The following is a 16,203-nucleotide window of genomic DNA, read 5'->3' as shown; positions in this document are numbered from 1 at the left end:
ACCTCTTGATCATCAGGTCCCGGGTTCGATTCCCGGCCGGGTTGGAGATTTTCTGTGCCAGGGAACTGGGTGTTTGTGTTGTTCTTATCATTTCATCATCATTTGTGACAGCGTCTAGATCGGACTGAGAAAAAATGGACTGTGAAAGAACTGAGACTTTCTACGGGAGCCAGTGTCCGCGCAATTGAGCGTCCGAAAAACCAAACTCATCATCATCTTAAAAAAATATTTCCTTCTTACAAAGAAGACGAGAGCGAAAGGCCAAGAAAAAAATGAAGTAAGTTCAACTTCGCGAAAGCGCTGAGGTTATGCACAATAGAGCACTAACTGCATTGCACAAGGATGGGTAGAGAATTCGAAGAAATTAGTCTGGCTCTTCACTTTATACATCCTGTGCTTAATTTGTTTCACTAGAATCCTCTCCATCTCTCCATTCTGAGAGTGAGAGTGACATTGAAAATTGTTACACTTTAATTTAAAATAAAATACTAAATTTTAAGGAGTTTGACACTCTTTCAAAGAGTGAAATAAACCGATATAATACTCAATGAAAATATGCTTGTCAGACAACACATATTTATTTAAAAGAAATTAAATTTGTTTCATTTGGAAGAACCATTATTGTTACATAAGTAAATCAATTAATACAGAATGGATGAAATAACTATTGATAAACGGCTGACACGTAGGCGTGGCCAACGGCACATCGAGTAGAGTGAGCATGATCTATATAACATTTAAATAACAAACATATTAACTAGGTAACAGGCTAATAAATACATCGTTAATAAAGACGTGTTAAGGAATTTAGTACTGCAAGCTTTGCCTTTTATGAAGCTGTTTCAATTTACGAGACTAGACGCACGTGAAGGTGAGAACAACTCGTTTAAATCGACACCTACAGCACATGCGACCGTGCATCACGTCAGATGAACGAATACTGTTTATTAGCGGCTTTTAACACGCATGCACTGAATGATTCTGTTACTTTAATACGTTGTTCTGAATATCACTTATCGAAAGGGTGTGGCATTTAGCGGCTAGAGTGCATCAAATGTTATAGAAGAAATGAAAGTGAAACATTCACAGCCAAATTGTGTGTGTGCTGGTAATCTTGCAAAGGGAGCAAATACCTGGCTGCGGAGAACCAGAACAAACACACGAGTATCCATCACAGGGGAATAATTATTTCCGGACCAAGACTTTTCACCGAAGACCTTTGTGTAATTTAAACTCCGTAATTGCGTAAAAGATTAACGGCTTCATTTCCTTGCGGCTGGCGCCTTACATATTTTATAAACAGTTTCACGCAGTATCCACGCCGGCAGTGCCACTTTAACAGTGCAAGTTGCGCACTGCCGTCCACTGATATCTGCAGAACGGCTTTTTTGATGAGGCTACGGTCGTATTCGAAACGCAACGTACCTCTCTGCCAAAACAATTCTTCCTTATCAAAACAAAAGTTCTTACACGCAGAAACAGTACGTTCAAAGTGGTAACTGTAGAATAATATCATACACTTTCTCAGCTTACACGATACGAAGCGTATTTGTACAACATGCTGATGACAGCTTTATTTTTCGCTATCAGTCAAAGCGTCCATCGAACTTTTTCCCAAATCTTTCATTTCGCGACTGCAATAAAACACTTACCGTATACTCACAACGTCCTCAGTAGTACAAGCATATACATGACTAGCAAGGAGAGAAGTTCTATTATTTTATATTGTAATGTACCAAACGTTTTAATGGAGTTAATGGAGTTTACTCTGTCAGCAGTACGGATATGACAGGTTTCAAAGGCAGCTGCTTGTATCGGATGATGATATTGTTGGCCTGAAACTATTAATCACCATTCAAAATATGGAACGGACACACTGGAAAATAACAGATAATTTGAATATCACTCAGTAGTTGAAGAAATATTTAGGAAATAACTACATTTAGCCTGTAAGAGTAACACCAGTCTTTCCTTAACAGTGTCGTTTTTCTACAGTCTCTTATCAAATAGTTTTACATTTATTTTATCGTGCTTTTCAGTGTGTTCAAACTGCTTAATCTTCTGCTGTTTCAACAGATATACATCTTCTCTGCAGTTATCTGAAATAATTTAAATTTACGAAATCATGCACTTATATGTTTCAAATATATAGTAGGTATTCCCTTAACAAGAAATTCAGGTTTAGTTGTAGCACAAGTCGAACCCATAAACTACCCTGGTTGACTCTGTGCTCTCGTACACCCGTACATCCCCCTATACAGTCAGTCAGTGCTTACCTTTATTGTTCTCACTATGTCACGTTTGCACGGTTGTTCACCATCTGGCTTTTGTTCCAGACAATAATGATCAGTTATAGCTATAGGATGGGGTTGTAAACCATAAACCTATTCAAAACGTAAACAAATATTTAACACATCCACAGTTTGTTTTTTCCGTGAACAACAACAATAATAATAATCTATGGCATCCGTCCATCCTCGAAGGATGATGGTGTAGCATAATTGGTTCAGACGCAACATCTGCTGTGGCTGAAAAGTCCCACTCGAAAGTGGCAGTCTCTACTGCAGATTGGGCACTTGAAATGTGAAGGACTTCCACCAGAGGCCGCTGTCTCCTTCCGTCTAGCCCTCTTCCTGATGTCTTCTTGCATGCGTTCGTTCTCTGCAAGCTCAACCCCACTTGTCGCCACTTGACACGGTCACCAGCTGTATTTTCCCACGGACTTGGATCGATGCTCGCCTTGGTCAGATTCCTCTTGCAGACATCCTTGAAGCGAAGTTGCGCTCTTCCTATAGGCCTCGCACGTTCCCGAAATTCTACGGAGAACGGAGAGTAATAATAATAATAATTAATATTGACAGTAATCACCAATATTAATAAAATAACGAATACATTTTCGATCACCAGCGTATTTACACATTCGCAGTTGTCTTCTAGATATGGCCTTTGGTCATTTTAAAGAATTACCTCTAAATAAACGAACAGTAACCATGTTAGCGCCCGTCATGTTTAGATATTCTTAACCATCAGGATTAACGCTTCTAAAAGAGAGGACTAGGGGAGTGAAATATTGTTAGCAACAAAACAAGGTACTTAAAAAGCAAGTGAAAAGATAGATCGCTCGCTTCCATAGCCGTGCGATGATTAGTTGTGTAAAATAAACTGAGTGTACGTTCGATTAATTGGACTCCGGAAATGAATGTTCACTACTTCTCTGAACCGCCCATATGGGCATCTTTTTATTCGTGCATCTTAAACGGAATGCAGATATGGTGCCGGAAATTATGCTCACGGCGAAGCAAAAACAGAGCTTTTGACGGGCCATTACTGGCTGCGCCTCGCGCTTCTTGGGAGAACTTTCATAACGCTGCCTCTGAGCGAACTCAATTGGCGTCTTTGATGGCACATCTGCTGGCATCGGAGCTTAATACTCGCGCTGCAACGCGCCCGGCTTAAACGACAATCTTCGCTTTTCGTTTACTCCCCCTCGCTTCACCATACGAGAGCTTTGTGATAGTTGTTCTTCCTCTCCGACGTCCCTGAGCGGCAACATTCATTGTACGTAAACTCTGGCAATTTATTTTAAAATACAGACACTGCAGTAAGAGGACGCGTAAACCACTAGAACTGTTCTGTGTGATCTGACTCACCTTATGGAGTGAAAAAGGTTTCCATGTTCCTAATGGATCGACGTTAAGAGAGCGTGAAATTATCTTAGACAATTCCTAAAAGGCTTAGAATATTTTTTTACAGATATTTCTAACAGATATCGCTTTGAAGTATTCTGGAAACCACACAAATTATCATTCCATAATTCATTTCAATAACGCAAAACAACTGTTTTCATATCTATGTTAAAGAAAGTGATCAAATTTAAGTTTTCTTTAGCAGTTTAAGTAAAAGAAGTAACCATTATTGAACAGATGGTCCAATAGAAGGAATACACACAACACAAAATAAATTTGCTTTAACATGAAACTGAAAACATCAATCACATATTTCTTGCTACCTCAGAAATCTCTGACAATAACAGGAATACATGCCACTGTCAGGAATTCGTTGGTTACCCCTCATATATAGTAGCAAACATGTTCAAGCAATTCAATGTAAACATAAGTTTTTGCCCAAAAGAAATTCGTAGCAACTACTATCCAAACCAAATAACACAGACAAATTAACACAATCGGGAGCGCATAAAAATAAATCGCCACACTGAAAACTGTGTTAATTTCGATATTGGTCAAAGTGGGAGGAATTTTCGTCTACATCATCCAAAGAAATCAGCAGTAAGTGACCCATTTCTCGAAACTGCGTACACTGCTGACAGTATCTAAATTTATTTTTCATGTACAGCTTAAAAACCAAACTGAAAATCTTAGAATATCCAACAGGTTTTGGATACAAAATTATACAACCTTATCACAAACTTACTTTAAAGACAGACAGCCACGCAGTGAATACAGTAGATAATAATAATAATTTAGGTAGCTTCCTACTTTGTGGACCACAAAAAAAAAAACTCTCAGTGCTTCATAATATATTAAAAGATTCAGTCTTAGTGTTTCGTATGCAAGTATTAAACTCTTGTAGTTCCCTGTGAAGAAAGAATTAATTAATACAATTAGATTGTTATTACTTGGTTGAACGGTCACTGACAAGTTGTCATTTGAATATAATTCGTGTCGGTCTAGTTACTTGACAAATGTCCAAGTCGTTACCAATATTGAAAACAACGCTTAGGTTACAACAGAAAATACATTAAGTGTAAAGGATTAATGAACGTGACGATGTTACCAGTATGTGAATACCCTGAATAATAAAACATGGACACTGTGTTACACAAATATTTCAGGGCATAAAGTTTCAACATAGTACAGTAACAATAATAGAGTAGGAAATCCAAATAAGGCTAGAGGTCTAAATATTGGCTAGGAAGCCTGGAGGCGTAGAAAGTGCTGCCATCTGGCTGTGGCGCGTTTAAGTCTGTCCCCCACAACCTACGAGGACGAGTGCAAACACATGGCTGCGCGAACACTTATTGTTTGGCTGCAGTGAGATTCTGCGCGTGATAACTTTGATTCTGTGGACTGCAGTCTATCGATGTGTATGTGCTTCAGCATTTTCTTCAGAATTTGACTTAGCTCTGCATGCATTTCGTTGGAAGAACTGTATTGCTGATATCTTAAAATATCTGTTTCCCTGTTTTCATTGTTCTGTCTGTGTTTCGTAATAAATATTAAGGCTGTTTTGCAGGAGTCACTGTGTAGTCCAAATACGGGCTACCATGAAGGGTCTAATAATGGATTAGCTCATTTGGACCAACACATATTCCTATAATTTTGAACAATTAAGAACTTGTTTCTTAATTGTTGACTATGGAACAAAGGTTCTTTGGTTATACTTTATCCGATTTGAAACGAATGACACTTCTTTTAGACCAATGGAGTGGCATTAACGCACCTTTCACCACTGACGCAGTTGGTTGGAGCTGGGCAGAAATTTGTCTGGATCGCCATTCACTCGCCTATCGATCGTCCCTCAGCCAGGATAACACAGAATCTCCAGCAGTAAACTTACCAATAAATCCAGGTTATCCTCTCCTCTGCCAGGAACGTTTTATGAATTTCCTCTGCTCATTCCTTCTTCAACGCATGCACAACCAGAAACGTTGACTCACAGTAGCCCTTTTGACATTTTCCCACCACCTACAATTGCAAAGAAAACAAGCAAAACATATCGAAAAAGTGAAAAACCTTGCTTGATTACAGGATCACCGTACAAGGAACAACTCACAAATTCCTGTCACAGTCACTGAAGTAGAAGACACAGCAAACTTTTCCTCATTAAAAATTGAAGCAGATTCAGTAAATCAAATAAATAAGGTAAGTAAACAAAAAAAAATCTACGAAACATGAAGAATGTAGACCTACCTTCATCTAACAAACTCTCTAATGACGATGAGCCTACCCTAGACGACGAGGAAAGTAATTTCGAGCTTTCTGAAGACCGTACCCTTTCTGGGACAGATGTTATGGTGCATATTCTGCGGCACTCCATTTTCAGTGGACGCCGACGGAGAAATTTGGGTTCAGTGTGTCCCGTGCCGCATGTGGGTCCATACTGAATATGCAGGGATGGACAATGAAGTTTATATTTGTGATTACTGGAAATAAACTTGTACTTCAAACTTGTTTTAAATATTTTTTGCGTCATGTTCAAAGTAGCCCATATTTGGACCCAGGAAACAATCGGCTTTTTAAATGTTTAATGCCCCACAAATTTGATGGGCGCATGTTATTTTACCAACCCACGGTTTCTTCAAATATTTAATTAGTAACAGAAAAATTTTACTCTATAAGAACGTTAGCTAGCCTATACTTGGACATTCTCCTCTAATAACAATAACAATTTATCTAAAAATTGAGAGTATATTCTTCTGTCTTGTTGGAACTTGCATTAAATCTGGAAGCGCAGAAAGTGTAACAGCAATTGCAACAAATATAAGTAGTGGACATGAGCTACTTCAAGGAGAAAGTGCGATTATTATGTGAAAATATATTAATTAGCGAATCGAGCAGCATGGAGCAAATGCAGTGTAGAGATGACAAAAATATCGAATGGTAGAAAAAAAGGACACGTGTCTTACGGTACGCGGATAGAAGAACACAAGGAAGTAGCTTTAATGAATGACAGATCATTCGTCCAGGTTAAACAGCTGCTGTTTGGAAACTAAGTGATTGGGAATCAATATGAAGCAGAAGACCAAAGATAAACAACACCACAGTTAAAATTTTGGGGGAGTCTTTTATACTACTTAAATATTTTGATTACAAATACCAGTAGTAGCTGTAGCATTTAATAGTAGAAATTTCGCTGGAGTTGCAGAAGGAATATCCCTAAACTGATATTTTGGCTGCGTACCTTTCAGCTATCCTCGGTGTGAGAGGCCTCTCGCTCAAGTACAGACGATGCTATTTTATATTTGACCACTCACACAAAATATAACACGCATTATTCATCCAAAATGTCGCTGTAGGAACTAAACCAGTTCTGCCTACAGAACTTTAGGCTGAGGAAACCTTTACACCACAAAATTTCATAAACATGCATGCCATAAAAACGCTTTGCATCTACGAACATAAGGTGATAAATTCTCGGTCTGGTATAGAAATAAATGGCGTTGAAATAAATTAAGTTTTCTGTTTATTACTTAATACGTCCGTTACATCAACATAAGTCAGGAAACAGCTTGGTCGCTGAAATAATGCTGATTACACAGCTTTTTAGAGCAGTCGTGTGATGTGAGATAAATAGAAATACATGACCTGGAAAACCGCGCTGTCATAAAATTTTTTGGGCGGTGTTGTGAATGGAAAATCGTACAAAGTTGACGAAGATTTATAAGCCGTCTTCATCTTCGCCTCCTGCTCGCAGGAAAAGTTTAAAATATAGTACTACTCATTCGGTAACTGAAGACGTACGAAGTAGCTGTCATCACAGGAATTTTAGAGGAAAGAGAACGGAATGTTTTATATTTAGTGTTACAATGAGACAGAGTTATGCTAATAGGCTGTCTAGTTGTTGAATGTTGACTAGAAACAAATGCAAAATCGAATTACTCTGTAATGTTTAGAAAATAGCCTACAGTTTGTGTGACAAGTCATTAGTTGAAGTGAGACGTGGGTCTACCACGTACATGTGGTTGTACATTTATACTCTGCAAGCCACCTTGCGGTTTGTGGCTGAGGGTGTTTCTAGTACCACAACCTTTTGCGCTCTTCCCTGAACGATTCGCAAATAAAGCGTGGGAAGAACGATTATCGGTAAACTTCCTTACGAGCTCTAATTACTTTGTTTTTCTAGAGGTTCATCCGTAAGATTATGTGGGCGAATTAATCATTTACCTACTTTTGTCAAAACGTACGCCAATTTTAACAGTAAACGTGTCCATGGTGCACAATGCCTCTCTTTTAGCGTTGATACTGGATTTTATTGTTACACACGTAACGTGCTCACGCCGAACTAACGGTTCCGTAGTGAAACTTGCCTCTCTTTGTTGGATCTTCTATGAACCTTCTATTAATACTGACTGGGAAGGATACTAGAGTGATGAACAATACTCCATAATCAGTAGAAAAAGCGATTTTAACTCAGTTACTTCTTGGATGAATTACATTTCCTTAAGACTAATCCAATGAATCTCAGCTTGTCGTGAGCTTTCTCTACAGATTCATTATGTGGTTATCCACTCTATATTTCTCCAGATTGCTACAACTTGGTATTTGCGATAGTTACTGTTTTCAGTGATTTGTCACATGCTGTGTATTGAAACAGTAGAGGGTTTCTTCGCCGATTTATGTTTATTTACGTTCAGGACTACATGGTATTACTTGCATCGTTAATGTTTAAAAGTCTATCTGCAGTTCGTTACCTGTTCAAGCCGCGAACGGAACAGCATTCAAAGCAGTGATAAAAGCTTGTGACTATATACAGTAAAAGGCGCATACGGTATCATGTGCCGTCAATGCTACGGACGGTATTTTCTGTTTTGCCAAAGGTTACAATTAAATTGACGTTTACTACACAAAAGCATGGCCGACGTCCTAGACTTCAAAAGGGAAAAGTATAACTCTTCAGCTAAACAGAGAAAGATGCTTCGCGACGGAGAAAACAATGATTTTGAAATAGTACTTTGAGTTCATCCTCCCTATTCACTTCTTGTGACACTTCCCTTCCATCCGTTGTCGCATGTAACGAACTACTTGCATATGTAACAGATATATCAGTATCAGGTTGGACGGAGTTAACTAACCAAAAACGGACTATATAGAATAATTAGTGCAGCATATTTTACTGTTACTAATAAATTTATACTTTCCCCCCGAAGATACATCGACTAATTTCTCCTATTTAGTTTACGAAAAATAAGAGGTCTATTTTTTACAATTATTGATTAACCGGAGTGGGTATTAGAAGCTAGATGTGTCATCATTTAAGAAAAAGATGGCCACACTCGTTAGGTTGTTACTAAGAGGAGATTATTTTGGTATACCCAAGCTATCTGACGCCAGCATAAAGAGCACGATGAACATGAGTCGATAGCTAACATATATATGTTTACTTTATTCCAGCCACGATGTCAGTTTCTCACACATCTGTATCATACAGTATATTTTGATGTTAGATAATTGATCGTTTGATTTCAAGCCTCTGTACTCTCATCATGTATGTATAATCTAGCATAAGATTAGATTTTTAGCTCCAAGTAAGCGAAGAACATAGCCGAGGAACATTAAAAACAAAGATGTACGTAATAACACACGAATTATGCGTTACCTCGTTGTGTAAGAATTAAAAATATATGAATGTAGCGAATATGATGTGCTTACACAATCCTGATGGATGCAAAAGTGGGTTATCAATCAGATTTGTATCATAAAGAAGATGAAATATAGTCACCTGCTGACCCTGAATCAATGTCTCTCTGGACTCAGTCACAAGGAGAAAGATTTGTGAAGCGGTGAAATAAGTAAGCTAAATAAAATATAACGTATGACAATATTCATGCAGACGCGAGAAAGTAGTCTTTGTAATGGAGAGACGAAAGTCATAAAAACATAATAAAATACGTAGTATATCATTTTATAGAAGAATGGAGGAACAAATCTGTGTCTCGCTGGGTGACGCATTTCAGATGTATTCAGAGCTGTTTCAGATCCATATTTCACGTAAGTGTCATCTACAATTATTCCGCGTGCGTCAATGTCTAAATGTTATGCTGTGTGCGTAGAAAATATTTGGTATCTATTTTCACTTCCGCAGCAATCAAATAAAGACGGAGTTGCTAAAACATACACACATGTGTGTGGGAATTACTACAGTTCGGATCCCTTACTTGGGCGCACTGTGTTATGCACTAGCACACCGCGTCATCTGAACGCGTCTCACGGACAGACTGTAGGCTCTCCCTCCTGCCAATTCTTTCCAAACGTCCCACAGATGCTATGCTATGATACTAGAACATTCGAAAGAATGAATATCGAGGGAGAGGGATTTTAACCGGTCCACAGCACTGTGGCACAGTCTGTGCACTTGCTTGCCATTCGACGATCAGTACTTAAAAAGAGATTTGACTTGTGACGCAATGTGAAATATACATTTATCTCTACCGGTCTCATCTGGGAAACTGGAATAACGTTGTAACGCTGCCAGCAAATTTTCTTTTTCACGCCATATAAAGTTCAGCATTAATTTCTAGTCCGTAATCGACTATATGTAATGTGTCTTATAGACTGCTCAGATATTTCTACAAGGATGCTATACAACTTCTTCGAACTGCGTGAAATTCTCTGAGATCTACGCTGTCTTCTACCGAAAAATATCTTTAATGCAAGATCTTAAGAAAATTCATGAAGACTTGGGCGAAATATTTACTTGGTGTTATAAATCCTAACTCTCTTAAATTGCGGATAACTGCGAAATTACGTTCATAATAAAAAGAAAGAATCAGCGTGGTGTTTTAGTAGAAAGTACTTAATTACAAGATTAAGGGTAAATTGTTGGCATTCGTCACGTCGTGTCATAATTTATAGATAACACTATGAAACGGTATTAAGTGGGACGGACACATAAAATCTGTATCTGAGAAGGCGATGGGAGAATTGCATTTGATGGACAGGTTCTACGGAAGCGCTATGCATCTGTAAACGAAATCGCGCACATGGTGCAGTCCGCCCAATTCTGGATTATTGTTACATCCTTTGAAGTCATTATCAGGTTGGCATAATAACAAACATTCAGCACAGACCACCTACTTCGGAACAGGCCACAGTCAAGTATAACGAAGATGCATACAGAATTAATATGACCATCAGTGGAAGGAAGCCGACATTACTCCTGCGAATTCCTGTTGGATACGTTAAGAGACTCAATATCCGAGAAATGATGTGCAAAATTGTTGCTGTCTTCACAGTATAACCAGGGTGCAGGTCATTAAATTAATGGAAACGAGATTAGGGTACCTACAGGGGCTTAGAAATAATTTTCCTCGTCGAACACGACAGACAATCTCTAATATTGATTCAGAGTATCTTATGGCACTCTCACCTTGAAGTTCTGAGGAGTATACATATAGATGGAGACGTAAATTCTCCATTAGTACAAACAGAGTAAATAATTAACTTGCGTCTCTGGTTGGTGTAAATAAAATTACTGCCTACTTTTCTTCTTTCTCCTTTATTGTACTCTCTTTCTTTTCTTGGCCTCTTAGCGAATTTTATTTGTATTATATTTATTCTAACATTTGTAACATATTCGTTATAAAATAAAATAAAAACATACTAACGAAACTGCCTATAATACGCCTGTCTGTTCTCTTCTGATGGCCAGTATGGAATCCGCATCGAACAGGATTGACGGAGGACATCGAAACAGTTCAAAGAACGATGGCTCGTATTGTACTATCGCATAACAGGGGAGAAAATGCCATATATATATATATATATATATATATATACCAAGATTCGTCCATTCTGAACATAGGCAAATTAATGATATGTAGTTACTAGTAAAATATTTTTATTTTAACACTCGTATGATGTGAAATACAATTGTCATTTTTGGTGGGGAAAGTAATATAGCTGGAATATAGAAATTACATTTCGCACGCCTTATTTCCATTAGTCACTTTGCTGAAAAGTGTGCTGACTTCGTATATGCTGCCCCGGTAAATAAACACGTTTGGTTCAGGTTACGAATCACTTTGAGACCGAAAATCTGGTCGTAATTGGTTGTGTCTGTTTCTCTGAGGGAAGAGACACCTAACAGAGATTGTTCTTTGTGCGTGGTGACATTCTGTCTTTTATACGAGGAATATTTGAATTCTTTGAAGACTGGCGAATTAAAAGTACAGGATTTTCTAATAACATAAGAAAATATACTTTGTTAACTGATACAGCAGTTTAGTGCTATAATGGCTCTGAGCACTACGCGACTTAACTTCTGAGGTCATCAGACGCCTAGAGCTTAGAACTGATTAAACCTAACTAACCTAAGGACATCACACACATCCATGCCCGAGGCAGGATTCGAACCTGCGTCCGTAGCGGTCGCTCGGCTCCAGACTGTAGCACCTAGAACCGCACGGCCACTCTGGCCGGCTTTAGTGCTATAGCTGAGACAGTTTCGTTCTTTTTTACCACAAGATATTCTTAATGAAGTTTACCTGCTAACATTCGACTACAGAACTACTTGCTATATAAATGTACATTTTGTCTACATTCAGAGGTGTTATACTCGTTGTCGTGCATGTAACACACTGGGAAGTTATAGTCCTGATGTGCGAAATGTGTAGCCTATGTCATGTCCGCCCCCTAAATTTTATTGGAGTATCTTGCAAAAACGTGAAGTAAGTCAGTGAAGAACTTTCTGCAATTATTTGTTAAAAATCTTCCCCTTTTATGTGGTATATAACGTTCATATACCACGCACTTTAAAAAAAAATGTGTAGCTTGTATCCACCCGAACGTTTAAGAGAGCATTGAATAAGAACTTGAAGGAAATCGGTCAAGAACATTACGAGATGTTTTGGTAACTACGTTAAACTATAACTTGCCTTTATACAGTACTGTAGACGATGTTAGCGGTCACACTGTTGGCGTTATACGTTATACGGACGTTGTGCCTTTAACAAACCTCATGGACATTCTTCGTTATTTCCTTGTGGATTATCACCTTTCGTGTAAAATATGTGCTTTGATTTGCATTTCAGTGGCATTCTGTTATTATTAGTTTAAGAGTATGCACAAATATAATATTAATTCTAATATTTACTAGAAACACTACAAACTAGCGATACTCCTGCGTATATTGCTACAAACATTCTTTCACTTTGCTATCATCGAGGGCAACTAGAATAACGACCTAACATTTGAGCGACAGAATTTCCTACGACCGGTATTTACCAAAAAAGTAAAGTAACAAGTGGCACAAATATGAGACAGTATCAAAATATGATAGTGGACGCTCTAAGTTCATTGATGTATCATGATATTATTAGTAAAAACAGATATTGCTGCAATCGTTACGATTTTTTCGGAAATATTGAAGGAACAAATAAATAAATATTCAAAACTGATTGACATAACTAGAGTGATCAAAATACTCGTCCAGCTCCATCTGGAGAAAAAGAGAGAAAGTAACACAACAAAATCTTAAGGGAAACTTCTAATAAAAAATATCAAGCTCTTCTAAAAAATAAAGCTCTGTCGACAAAATACAAGTCATAGAAGAAACAATTACACATTTATAATCGATTGCAGAAACTCGGGGTTTTCCCTCTTTTGGCAATGAATGCAAGTAGATAGTGGACAACGTTTTCGTTGGTACTTTGGTGCCAGTTTTCCCAATTTAACGTCACTTGAATTATTTATCGTCGTGAGGCTTTATGCATGTTGTTATAGATTCGTTGAAATGGATAAAGAACTATCCTCGAAATTGTGATCAACGTATTTTGAATATGTAAATTACATTGTCGTATCTAATTTTGTTATTAACTGTGTCTATTCAGAAAATAATGATGGTAAGAGCAATTGTTGTATATAAGAGCGGTCAGTATTTTCTCTTTGTTGATTATCGTTCCTGTAGGAGCAATATTAATAAAGCATATTCTTTCATTACTTACTGTCGTCGCGTTCGTACCGCCCGTGCGTCGAGGCAGGCTGCAACTGCCCGATAATGCTAGCGCTCCTGCCATCTAGCGGTAGAATGGTCAACTTCTTGTAGAGTTGTTCCGTTCTGCCACTGCAGTTCCCGTGGCGTCCCGCTACAGCACACCAGTTGGGTGGCATGTAGGCGGTCGTTTAATTTTATTCGTCACATAGAGTTTAAAGCAATGTCATTTAGAAATATGTATCAGTTTTTCATTATTTAAAAGCATGCTTCGTTTCCCTTAAGTGAATCCTCCCCAGCTTCCCCAAAAATTTACAAATTTTCAGAAAATTTTCTGTCACAATACATCGCATTTAAACAATTTTCAATATAATAAAAGGAACTGAAGATGAAGCCTTACAAATACTTGAGGCACACAGAAATTCACTATAATGTCGTCTATATTGCGATCTTTTCTCCTACATCATTTCCAATTGAAGAACAGCGACTGGCGTTGAACTAAATCGTGTGCATGATGTAGATGATGAAATCATTTAGAATCCGTATTTATTTACGTAATAAGCGGTTGTTATTGATTAAGTATTCAGAGCGGTTTAATCCACATACGAAAACAATAATTAAACTATTGTCAGGGAATATCTTAAGACAACAGAACCATAAACCAATGGTAATTTACACCTCCCATGCAAAAGTAAGAGTAACCAAGGTGTTACAGGATATGGTGAGGAAATCTTGTGGTAGCTTTTTTTATGAAAAGTGATACTTGAAGGTACTGTACGTTATATTGCCGCTGCTAAGTTTTCAGAAGCATCGTTAAACATTTCCGGTCTGGTGCAAATCACACAAACACACACACACACACGTACACAGTTTTACGTGGAAAAGCGGAATAGAGTTACTAAAACATAATGAATCAAGATCATTTTCATTTAATGTAGCTACTTATTTGAATACAGAACAGAAATCATAATCACCGCATTAGGAATATAACCGCAAGAAAATGACACTCCAGTGGACTCATGACTTGCAAGTTTCAATTTGCTGTAGAATTCTTTCATAGTAACAATGAGATTTTGATCAATTGCAGGGCTTTGTTACATTGGATCCCTATGTGACTTCGGATTAACGGAGACTGCATATGCACAAAAAATGGTGATTACTAATATTAAAAACACAAGTATGTAGACTATAAGTCAGATGAGACTGTAACTTAGAAAACTGAGACTGATTTAAGCACAGAACTTGCATTTGATTATGGAGTTATTAAAAGCAACATCCAGCCACCAAAATTTTGATTTTCCGTGCGTTCCATAAGCTTTTCAAAGTGAAAAACATAAAAGGATCATTTCCTTTCACGCCTACTGTTTGAAGTTTCAGTGCTTTTACCACAGCGAGATGCGGATGGTTACAACACACCGATTTATTACTGACAGCGAAAAGTACGTAAAAATTTGGAAGTCAAAGAATTCTTTCATAGTAGTAGAACAACTCCAAATACTAAGGAGCTCTTAGTCGGAGGGTAAAAAAACCGGACATCTGAGTTGGCGAAGAGTTTACTGCAAACGTATTCTTGCGATCCGCTGGAAAATGTCTAAGAAGAATCACACGAAAGAAATGAAACTAATGCTGGAGGTTTGTGTACTTATGAAAAGTATGCAATTAGTTTTAGTCGTCTTCGAAATAATGGATTAATCATTTGAGTAACACGCTACATTCGTTCCCTCTAATGCTCAAAAGATTTCCGTGTGTCGTTTTCTGCAAAGTTAAGTAGGAGCTACGCTGTGTTTGCCCTCCAGCGGAATGCAGGTAACAGCATGGAGTAAACTGCTTGTCCATCGCCACTGAGTACAAAGATTTTGATGAAATCTCTTATAGCGTAATAATGGTGTTCAAGGCTGGAAAGCAGTCGTGCACAAATAAGCCATAGAAAATAGTTCCTTTGCAAAGTGAATTTTGTTGTAAACGTCTACATATTTTCAAAACGGTCAGTGTTAAAATTTCGTATGCTCTTGTTTGTCTTCACATCAGATACTTTAGCAACTGCTTGAACAGATACAGGTCGATTTCTGGTCCTCTAGTTCAATATATTGTATTATAATTAATTCTATATTATTTGAATATTTCTTCCTTACTGTTACTTCAAACAGTTAATACCATGATTCGGGGTTCTATTAGGTATTTTTATGTGCTGACTTCATAAATACTTACAAAGTAGTGCACCCTACAAACAGTTCTGAATTCAGATAGGCTTTTAGAGGAAGGAGAGAGATATTTTTATTTAAGATGCCGTCGACGACAAGGTCATTACGGTCGGAGCACTAACTCATACAACAAGGAAAACGGTCGCATTATTCTTTGAGGTGTTATCTCAGCATTCACATTTATCGGTTTATCGAAACCTCGAAAAACTTGATGGGAGTTTCGACACCGTTCTTCCCGAATGCCAGTCTATTAACTTAATCACCGTGCTACTCCGGTCGCTGAAAGGTAAGTGCTATAGACTAGAAAGGATCACAGTACGTACGGTTGAAAACT

The 16,203-nt window shown here is 37.8% G+C and overlaps 1 long non-coding RNA gene across 1 annotated transcript; it reads right to left on the bottom strand.

Moving 5' to 3' along the window:
• Positions 1-565: 565 nt before the first annotated feature.
• On the bottom strand, positions 566-13,726 carry LOC126298517 (uncharacterized). The gene is made up of 3 exons (XR_007552616.1): positions 13,682-13,726; positions 5,578-5,705; positions 566-2,816 (listed from the first exon to the last, which is right to left on the bottom strand). It is a non-coding gene; the product is annotated as an uncharacterized LOC126298517 (long non-coding RNA).
• Between the last annotated feature and the right edge of the window lie 2,477 nt (positions 13,727-16,203).

Source organism: Schistocerca gregaria, chromosome X (genome assembly GCF_023897955.1).
Source record: "Schistocerca gregaria isolate iqSchGreg1 chromosome X, iqSchGreg1.2, whole genome shotgun sequence".
NCBI classification, from domain to species: domain Eukaryota; kingdom Metazoa; phylum Arthropoda; class Insecta; order Orthoptera; family Acrididae; genus Schistocerca; species Schistocerca gregaria.
This window is presented reverse-complemented; position numbering and strand designations above follow the sequence as displayed.